The sequence below is a fragment of the Vitis vinifera genome, chromosome 4, assembly GCF_030704535.1.
Source record: "Vitis vinifera cultivar Pinot Noir 40024 chromosome 4, ASM3070453v1".
Classification (NCBI taxonomy): Eukaryota; Viridiplantae; Streptophyta; class Magnoliopsida; order Vitales; family Vitaceae; genus Vitis; species Vitis vinifera.
Genome location: NC_081808.1, coordinates 14,422,639 through 14,432,310, shown reverse-complemented (window position 1 = coordinate 14,432,310; position 9,672 = coordinate 14,422,639).

Sequence of the window (9,672 nt, the reverse complement as noted above, 5' to 3'; positions counted from 1 at the left end):
AGGATTTTTATTGTTGTAAAAATTTCAGTTTTTCTTTTTTCATCCATCTATGGTGACCCAAGAGAAAAGATGGAATCTTGAAAGTTCTTTTTAAGATTCAATGGTGGTTAAAGAAAAAAGAAGAAATCTTGGAAGTTCTTAGTTTAAGATCCATGGCAACACAGTAACATTGACTTAAACTCAAAATCGGGACTACCTCCTAATAGTTCATTGGGGAAGCCACATATAGATTTAAATCTTAGGAATTCACAAATCAAATGGTTCAAGCATATTTCAATTCGGAGTTAAAATGAGGGAGATATGACCGAATGAAGCAAGGCTGCGCAAAGTGTATGGCAACACAATGATGTCAACTTTGAGCCGAAATCGCGGCATCTTCTAGTAGGTTTCTTGAGGCAAATCATTTTGAAGCTCAGGAAGTCAGAAATCTAATGCTTCAAACGGATCATAATTTGGAGTTGAAACGAGGGAGATATGACTGATTGAAGAAATGTTGTGCAAAGAGCATGTTGTTACGGGATTGTTACGGGCCTAATTCTTTTTGGTTGTTTGGGCTGAATTTTAGGCCTCTTGTTGGGCTCAATTTTTTTGTGACAATTGGGCCATTTGAGTTTTCTATTTTCACTAACCCAATAATTTGGATTTTATCCAAACTTTAATTACCAAATATGCAATAGGATCCCTAAAAGCCATGGGAAAATTTTTTTATTTAGTCATTTCCTTGTTTTTATTATATGCTATTGATATATTGCATATGTGGCCTCAAGATATTTTGTATCCTTAATTAGAAATAAATTTTCATATTTTTTTCAAAATTGGAAAACTAATTTAAATTGGAATGTGCATGGTTAGGAAATTTTATTTAAAAAAAAATGATAAGTTGGAAAATGATTAAGAGTTTTCTTACCTTTTTTTAAATTAATTCTTAAATATTTTAATTTTATTTAAAATCTTCTCAAATCTTTGAGATCTCTAAGAATAAAATCTTTCTTTTAAGGAAAAGTTCTTATTTTTTCAAATCTTTATAAAATAGTATATTTCTCATTTTGCACAAGATTCCGATTTAAAGAGAATAAGTTAATTTTGAAAATTCATGATAGATAATTTATAATTAAGAATGGTTACCAAAATAAGTATTAGAACCAAAATAAATTTTTTTTTATATATTCTTAGTATATTTTCATGAGAAGATATTTTCCAAGATTATCATTTTAAACTGGTTGTTGTTAAGAAGATTTTTATTTTTTTAGAACTATGTGTTTTTTAAACTTTAGGAGGTTTTCTTGTTCTTTCTCAGTGAGAGAAGGAAAACTATACCTATAGTTGGTCCTCGAGGCTCTCCCCCAAAGAGGAGGAAACCGTTTTGTTTGGATAATTCAATGGTAAAGAATAAGAGAACAATTCTTTTAGCATAGGAGTCTTGTTTTAAAAGAAATTAATAGATTTGGAGAATCTCATGACAAAGAATTTTTTATAAGAAGGGTTACCAAAATAACTTTGGAAAGTTTTAGTAATTTCATGAAGATATAAAATATTTTCCAAAATGGATTGTTTAATTCCTTTTTGGAAATAAACATTTTTTTAAGTTTTTCATAGAGAATATTTTATCTATTAAGGAATTACTAAAAGGTTCTATTTTTGGTAATATTTAATGGAATAAATTATTTTGGAATTTCCATTGAAATATTTATTAAGTTGGAAAAGTTTAAGGAATAAGGAAAGTAAATCTTATGAGGATTTTTTAATATGAGAAGCAAAAGTTCCTTTTCTTGGATAAGGTGCTCTCAAAATTATTCAAAATCTCATAAATTGGTAATTTCCTTATTATACAAGAGTCTCCAATTTAGAAAATAAATATTTCAAAAATTTTCATTAGAGATAATTTATCATTAAAAGATTATTACCAAAAGGATTAGTAATTTGATGGAAATAAATTTCTTTGAAACATTTCCTAGATAAAATATTTATTAATTGGAATTGTGTATACAATGAGAATTGTATGAAAATAGTTTTTAAAAATTTTGAGAGTGGATATTTTATCAAAATTCTTTTTGAAAGTTACTCTCATAGAAATTTTAAATTTTTCATGTTGGTATTCTCCTATTACACTAAGTTTCCAATTATGAAATAAATATTTGTGGAAATTTTCAAAGTAGATAATTTATTCATCAAGGATATTACTAATGGTTTTAAAATGCTCTTATTTATCTCAAAAGATTAAGTGGGAGAGGACTTAGGCAAGCCACGGCCTCCATTGTCGAGCCCATCTTGATTTGGGTTCATCACCACCCCCACGGTAGGTTAGCCCTAAGAATAAAGAGATATGGACTCTCCACATGGATGAGACTAGATATGTCTATAGTGGGAACGACCACCCCCACGATCGGGTTCTTTACTTGGTGACATTGATAGTTCAAGGACAATGGTTATACACTTGACATTGGATATGAAGTGGTAAAATTGCCCCACAAGGTCCCACTTGCATAGTCCATGGGCCAAATAAAAGGTATACTCATCTTGCCTTTAGATACCTTTATGGTTAAGGCAAGGAGATCAATCTGAGAGGATCTCTAACTAGTAATAGTCGTCATGACCTTCCCCATGTAGTCTTGATTCTTATGATACTAGGATACCTTGCAAAAGGATATGTAGTTTGAGAGCACTATATTTTTGCTAAATTAATTACCAAATGCCATGAATGCTCAATTATGTCATATGCTTAGTTATATTATTTGTTACAGATATCATGTTGGTTACATTATCACTCTCTTTCTCACAATAGGCTATGCCCACCTAATCAATTGGACTAACTTTATTCTAGATATAGTAATTAACTGTAGAAAAGCTAGTTTAGGTAAAGTTAGCTATTTCTTATAAACTAACCTAGCAAAAGGAAAGAGTGGTATATCAAAGTGGTATTAGATGGATCAAAATACCAAGTGTCTAATACTTAGATCTTTGGATAATATGTTGCAATAGCAACACATGTCTATTACTATAGACTTTGATATTATTTTTCAAGTTTGTAATGGTCATTTAGTGATAAGGGTAGGTCAACTTTGACAAGCTATTCTTAGGACTGTTATGAACACTAGTATTCATATGATCTTCGAGATCTTGCCATTTTCCTTGGGATGGCTAAGGATATTCTCAAATATTATAGGGTGTTCATATGGAAGTCAAAGGTTCTTCATGTTCTTTTACCAAAAAGAAGAAGAACAATATCAAATAAGGAAAGTTCAAGAGAAGGAATAAGAGAGCAAGCTCAAGGGTAAGTGATTCCTTTGTGACTTTTTAGAACACTCGAAAAGGAATGCCTAGTTTACCTAAAGGAAAAAAGGAAAGCATACATCATTTTCTCATTGTTGAGTATTTAATGGTGGATTTCACCATTTTATGGTGGATTTCACCATTTTATGGTGGATAGATTCCAAGCCCACTGCCTATAAGTCCTTATAGGATATTCAACAAGTGAGAAGGTTAAAATATGAGATTATACTTACCTTACCTTCAAATACAAGGTTAGTTATGCAGGTAAGTGAGAGGGAATATCCTTTTCTTTTATATGTATTCCATTATCACTTTGCCAAGTGATGAGAATAGTCAGATCTCAGGATTAAACCTAGCACTAATTAAACATTTGGTTTCCAGACCTATGTTATATTAATCTAAATAGGATCCAAAGACTAATAAAGTTTAGACTCATTGATTCCAGAAGATCTTTCAGTCTACAAATCCTATATAAATGGTAAAATGACCAAAAGGACTAAAGCCAAGGAATGTTTGGAGTTAGTGCATACTAAAATATATGGAACTTTTAGTGTCCTTGCATGGGGAGGGTATGGGTATTTCATCACTTCTAGCGATGATTACTTTAGGTTTGGATATGTACATAGGAGATTCGATGCCTTGGATACATTCATTGAATTTAAGGCAGGATTGAATAACCTATTTGGTATATATAACAAGTCTCTTCGATTAGATCAAGGTGATATGTCTAGTACGTTTAATTCTTTCCATTGGAGCACCAAATTATTTCCTAGTCATGTGCACCAGGGTTTCCATTGCAAAATGAAGAGGTGGAAAGGAGATATCAAACTTAGTTGGACATAGTGAGATCATGGATAGGTTTCTCATATTTTCCCTGATTCTTTTGGGGATATATATGTCTTATAAACCGTGTAATACCTCTTTTTCTTGAGAGGTATATCAGTTTATAAGATATCTATGATGACTTTTAGGTTATTACCTTTATAGTCAAGTTCATAAGAATATATTTGTTGATACAAATGTTAGATTTTTTATGAAGACTATATGATAAGGAATAAGGCAAAGAATGATACAAATTAGAGGATATATTACAAGATAGTTGCACATTGCATAGAATACTATGGATCTAGAAGGTTAAAGACATACATTCCTCTGATTTCTAGTACACTAGTGTCTCATCATAGTGGAAGGTTCATATCCCAAAAATTATGATGAAGTGGTGGGCAATGTTTGTGCTCACTTAAAGTAAGGAGCTATGAAGAGGTGGTCAGAATATTTGTATTCTAACATAGTTTAGGTTCTTGTAGAAGCACCTAAAGGAATAAAACTCATAGGTGTAAGTTGATCTACAAGAAAAACACAAGAGTAGATGGAAAACTTGAGTTTTATTTAGCTAAGACTGTAGCTAAAGGTTATAGTTTGAAACTTTGTTTCAACTATGTTAAACCTTTTCAACAATGGTCGTACTCAAATCCATTAAATTACTCCTATCTATTGTAGTGTGTCTCATTTATAAGATATAACAACCAAACATTTTCATAGCAAAGGGTCTTGTGTGTACAAGAAGGCACAACAGAAGCATGGTGATGCTCTAAGATCCTACAGGTAGATGATAATATACTCATTGGATATGATGTAAGGATATTGTCATCAGTCAAGATCTAGTAGTCTACTCAATTCTAGATGAAAATCTAGAGGAAGGCACAATATATTATTGGGGTTAAGGTCCCTTAGGATTGTAAGAATAGGAAAATTGTGCCATGTCACCTATATAGATGAGCATTTGGTCAAGTACTTGATACAAAACTCCAAGAAGGGTTTGTTACTCTTTGGATTTGGAGTTGTTTTTCTTAAGATCAATGTCCTTAGACATTTGTGGAGAGAGATAGCATTAAGGCAATATCCAAGGCCTCTACTATGGATGGCCTTAAGTATGTGATGTTATATGCTAGACCAAATATTTGTTTTGTTGTAGGAATAATGAGTGGATATTTGTCCATTTCCTTATTAGACCTTTGGGCAACTGTCAAACATATACTCTAGTATCTTTAGAGAATGAGGGATTATATGTTTTGGAGTCTTTGAGATGAGTTGGTACTCCTTTCGTATTGGGAAATTGGACTTTTAATCTAATAAGGACTCTTGTAGTTTTACCTCTAAGTTTGTGTACACTCTTAAGTAGTTTTTATTGCTTTTATAGCAACAAAGGAAGCCTTATGGTTTATGGGTAGTTACCTTGGCTATATCCTCTAAGATACTATTATGTGATAACAATAGGGCGGTGGCATAGTCTAAAGAATTGAAGTACCATTGGAAGAGGAAATGCATAAAGAGAAAGTATTACGTTATTGTGAGATAGTACAGAGAGGTGATATGACTGTGGAGTAGAATATTTCTACAACACCTAGTCTGTTTTTGGGGCTAGTAGGAGTTTGTTGGGGTTGAGCCCCAAAAAGCAAGACATGATGTAAAAAAGTTAGACTTAACTATCCTCTTGTTATCTCCTTAGTATATTGACATTGATTTGAGTATTCAACCCATGTATCTTACATTGTACATGACTTGGGTGCATTAGGAGTTGCACAGAAGATACAAGTCATGGGTTTCCTGTAAGTAGATAAGTTGTCCACATGGTTCATGGATTTGGGCAATCTAGTTGAGGTTGTAGTGCACCACCTCCTAATTGAAGGGATGGTTTTTCTTTGCCATCAGGATGGGTTTCCTATAGTAAGTGTACTAGTGTATGTGATGCGTACTAGACAGGACCTCTGGTGAATCATGATGCAAGGCTATCAATTGTCATGATTCACCAAGCTACTAAACTGCATTGACCCTCAACCTTGAGAGAATATTGAGCTTGTGCCAAAATCAACAAAGGCTTTGACCTATGGGTGAGACCCTAAAGTGGTCATATATCCTTATAGATTGAGTCACTATTGATAGAGGCTGGTGGCAACAACTATTCTCAATAGAGGCATCATGATATCTCATGGGATTAAGACATTGTGTCCCCTTAGGTGATCCAAAGGAAATGTGATCATGAAATATGTGGCCATAGTAATTCCTTTAATGGAATTTGACATATGCTCCTTGGAGCTAAGGTATGTCAATTGATCACATAATAAGTGTGATCTATAATTCAAGAATTTAAGAGGTAATCTTGATAGGTGATAGCACTACCTTGTTAGATTATAGACATCAGTTCATAAGTAGTCTGCATGCAGTAGATAGTAGGTCATGGACTCGAGCACTTGGTGTTTTGTTGTAATTTACATAGGGTACTGGAGTGCAGTTGACTATCTATATTGGGATGTTAAGTCAATTTCAGAATTTGATTATGAGGAAAGCAGTACTCCTATGGGTCCTAGTGGTCCCTGCTCTAAGCTCATATTCATTGATGGCACGGTTTATGAGGGTTGGATGGGTTTTTAGTTCACTTTTGTGCATAAGGGTGTTTTTGTAATTATGCAAGGTTGCATAGGGATAAGTGAGTGGCATCTTTGGACCAAACTAATTTATTAATTAGTGCCTTGTATGTTTAATTAATCAATTAGAAACCTTTTGGGCTAGATTAAGTGACCTAAGCCCATGGCGATTTTAAGGCACTTAAGCCCAGTAGGAAGCCTATAAATACCCCTTTAAGGGTTAGGGTTTCAATGTCTTGTAATTCTCCCCTTCAATCTAAAGGAAGAACCTAGCCTCCACCCTTGAGATCTCCACCATCTCAGTTCTTAGACACAAGAAAGAATCATCAGGTGAAAGATCATGGTATTTACAAGATCTACTACGACTTTGGGGTTATCTACATCAATTGGAATCGATCCATGAACATTTGGATCAAAGATATGTGGCTTTATTCTCTAGATCTATGTTTTCTATGGTATTCTTATTGTTTTTTAATACTTGGTTATCCGCTACGATAGATTTAGAAAGTCTAGGTAGATTTGCAACACGATCCAAGGCATGGGAACGTGGTAATCTAGGGTTCCCAACAACCACATGTTAAGTAATTGATGATATTATATAAACTCTCTTAGTTCTAAGGTAGAGACATTGAAGGCGAAAAAATAACAAGAACTTTGGTTTGTTTCTTTTCTTTTTTATTAAGCATATTGTTTTTCTTTTCTTTTTTTATTCAAATTATGGAATTTTACCCTTCCATGGATTTTGATTGTGACATCACCCCCATGAGAGACTAAAAGACAATTTGGGGCTTGAAGCATGAAAACCTAAGGGCTAGGAAACTTATAGGGACAATAGGTAAATCATTATAACAATGAGATTAATTATTGCTTGAGTTGCGATTTATCAATTTTGATTTTACCTTATCCTTGTGAGTTAGTTTAGGGAATAATATGATAGGTTATTACCTGATACTAGTGATTCTTAGTTTTAGCCTAGGGACTAAGTACCACACATCATTCCCAGTGAATTGATTTAACTCTTCTTGGAGTGCAGTAGTTTATGATTCATCATTTAAAGCTTCCTCCACATTCTTTAGCTTTAATGGTATAGCATACAAGACCCATCTCATTTAATCTTGATTGTCTCCTAGTAACCACACATTCATTAACATTTACCTATAATATTTGAGATTGGGTGGTTCTTAGGTACTTTAGATCTATGTTTATTCCTCATTTCTTTAGGAGTGTCATCTAAAGGTACAACTTTATCCCTATTAGAGTCAATATTTGATTCAAGGATATCATTAAGGTTATCTTTTGTAGTCTCCTCATCTTTAAGGTTATCCCTAATTGATTTCTGGGTTAAAATTTGACTCTTAATTATATCTTTATTGTGCTCAGCATCATTTATAACCACATTAAAGGATTTCTAGATGACTTGTGAATTTTGATTATAAACCCTATAGGATTTACTCATAGTAGAATAGCTTAGGAAGATACCTATATTAGATTTAGCATCAAACTTTCTAAGGTTGTCCCCATCCTTGAGTATATGGCATTCACTATCAAAAGTCCTAAAGTATTTAAGATTAGGTTTTCTCCTAGTCCATATTTCATAAGATGTCTTCTTTATTCCAAGCCTAAGAAAAATCCTATTAGTGATATAACATGTATTAATTATTTATGCACAAAATTGCATAGTGGTATTATGAATGTGAATCATCGCCTTAACCATTTATTATAGTACTCTAATCTTTCTTTCAGCCACTCTTTCTGTTGATGAGTTTTAGGGGCTAAAAGCTCGTGTTTAATTCCTTTAGATTCCCAAAAGAGGTCAATATCCACATTGTCAAACTTGCTCCCCCTATCACTCCTAGTCCTTACAATTGGGTGACTTATCTCCACTTGCATTCTATTGAATAAAGACTTTAAGTGCTTTATAGCCTCTAATTTCCCCCTAAGAAAACTCACAAAGGAGTATCTTGAAAAATCATCCACAACCACAAGGACATATCTCTTACCACTTATACTTTCAATCTGCATGGTTCTTATCTCCTTAACCTTTTTGTGTGAACTTTTAGTTTGTTTACCTTTCATACACTCACCATAAATAGGTTTAGGTTCACCACTAAGTCTAGGGTTACCTCTAACTTTTTGTACTATTCACTAAGTGCACAAGGTCCTTATAGTTTATGTGACCTAACCTTCTATGCCAGAGTTCTGTCAAATCTAGTTTTATCCTACTACACATAAGTGGTGTTTTAAAGTTAGGATTTATTACATAACAGTTATCAACTATCCTATGTCTTATGATGATTATGTTTTCCTCTTTATTAACTATCTCGCATAAGTCATAGTGAAAATTCATCCTATGGTTATTGTTACACATTTGACTAATGCTGAGAAGGTTTGCCTAGTGTCCTTACACATTGAGAGTTCCACCTAGTTTTGGACAACCTAGGATAGTTATACTACCCTTGCTTTTTCACTCGAGCTAAGCTTCCATCTCCAAACGTAACAATGCCACCATTATAGTTTTCAAGAGAAATGAAATAGGTTTTATCACCTGTCATGTGTCTAGAGCAACCATTATCAAGGTACCACTCACTAGAAGATTTAGCTTTAAGAGCATTTAACACAAAGTGACATTTTGCCTTACCTTTCTGAACCAGACTTGTTTAATCTTATTTGGTGACTTAAAGGAACTAGGTTAACTTCTAAGTTTCTTATTAGTTTTATTCCCTTTCCCATTATTCAAGATGTTGTTTTTAAGGGAATTGAAGTCATTCATAAGCCAACTTATTTGAGATTCAAACCTTTCTAGGAACCTAGTGTAGCATCTAAATTGAGAGTATCCAGTTTTCTTACAGTGTGTGCAAAGTGATGTCTTTTTAGGAGATGTTGTTTTGTTAGGGGTTTCATCTCTACATTTGACAAACACAGTTTCTCTACTAGAGGGAATTTCATTTTTGTTAATGTACCCCAAACCTCTTTCATC